This window comes from Phaeodactylum tricornutum, chromosome 29, assembly GCF_000150955.2.
Source record: "Phaeodactylum tricornutum CCAP 1055/1 chromosome 29, whole genome shotgun sequence".
Taxonomy (NCBI): Eukaryota; Bacillariophyta; class Bacillariophyceae; order Surirellales; family Neidiaceae; genus Phaeodactylum; species Phaeodactylum tricornutum.
Window position 1 is genome coordinate 1 of NC_011697.1, and position 1,637 is coordinate 1,637.

Genomic DNA, 1,637 nt, shown 5'->3' on the forward strand with positions numbered 1-1,637 from the left:
ATATACACAGGCTTTTCCGACACGACTTGTGGAAGGGATGATCGCTTGTACAAGAGATGCCATGGTGGACTTACCTATATGGTCTTCGACAAACTTATGGAAACCAGTGTTGTTGTCGGAACTGATTGTAAACAAGCGTCGGAAAGAAATGTAGCGTCTGTACGGCGTACTATCCTTTAAAACGTCTTGCCCCCGCTCGCGAAAACTACAAGATTGACTACCTTGTACTTTTTCTCGTCTCTACTCTGAGATTCCAATCCAAAATTTCCCGATCTCGCTTTTCTCCTTGCTTGTACATAACTTTGCTATCAAGAATGAGACGTCGAAACAAAGGGAATTTGAGGATGAAGCTACCGGAGAAATGCGTGTCGACAAATGCTGGTTTTGAAGGCTGTGGCCTCCTTCAGCCTCATCTCGAGAAGGGAAATTTCAGGATCTCTCAGTTTTGCCGCTGGGATACAGAGCTTTCATAGTTGGCTGTGAATTTCCGGCTGCATTTCCTTGGGCTGATATTGTTAAAAGCGATTACGAATCTCCACTCTTCTGAAGGAGATTGAAGCAATGCAATCAGCAGAAGAAAGGAAAGCTACCATGAATCTGAACCGTTCAAAGGATTACGTAGAAGATTAATTAAAGCTGGAAAAAGGGAGCAAGACACTAACAAAAGACTTTTGATGAAAGGCAAACAGACGGTATATTCTACTATTTACGCAAAGACCGAGCAGACTGAAGAAGCGCTGGCTCATCGCATAGGACAGCTGGAATTCGCCTTACAAAGGCAAGCAAGCGTTTCGTGTGCAAACAGCATGGACCAAGTCCTTTTCCTTATTGAAATAAAGCTCTTCAAGAGCGTCGGTGAGTGTTTCCTTCGGATTCTGACCGCACCTTTAGCACTGATGCCGCATTCAATTCATTACTTCCTCCAAATGGTCAAAAATCATCTTGGGGATGGATTGACTCTTTTTCACAGAGATATTAGCAGGGACAACCTACACGCATTGTCGCTCAGTTCGCAAAGTTAAGAATTGTCCAACACATGCTTAGGCAACATTGTCCAAACAAAGTTGCTATTTGCGGAGCAGTCTGAGCATTATCAACTCTCAAAAGTATTGCGTTACTTTTTCTGCCGGCAAAATGGTAATTACCAGGTCCAAGTTATTGTGGACCAGCCTTTTAGAGGCCAAGAAAGGAACACCTAAGAGGCATTTTTTAGCAAAATCATGGAAGGGTAGAATCTTCTTGATCGTATTTTCAGATTGGAAAGTCTGAATGTTGCTAAATTCAAGTCAGTTTGGGTGAGAGAGACCTAAAATTTTATTCTACTGCACTGGAAGGGTGTCACAAAGACCAGGCATCCAAGTGACAGAATTGAAAACCCAAGCAACACTGCAAACAAGCATATTCATTCAACTCGCTTTTTGAAGGAAGTAACAACTAGACGTGCTCTATGACTGTTGGAACAGTATCACAGCCAACACCACGGGAGCCATTGGTCCCAGTAGCAAAAACTAAATTGAATATCGACCACTGTTAGCTTTTATTGATAAGTGAACAAGAATAAAATAGAGAAAAATCACTGATCCGGCCTCGATGAGGCCGCAAAATCACTAATCCGGCCAAAACCTATATTTCGTTAA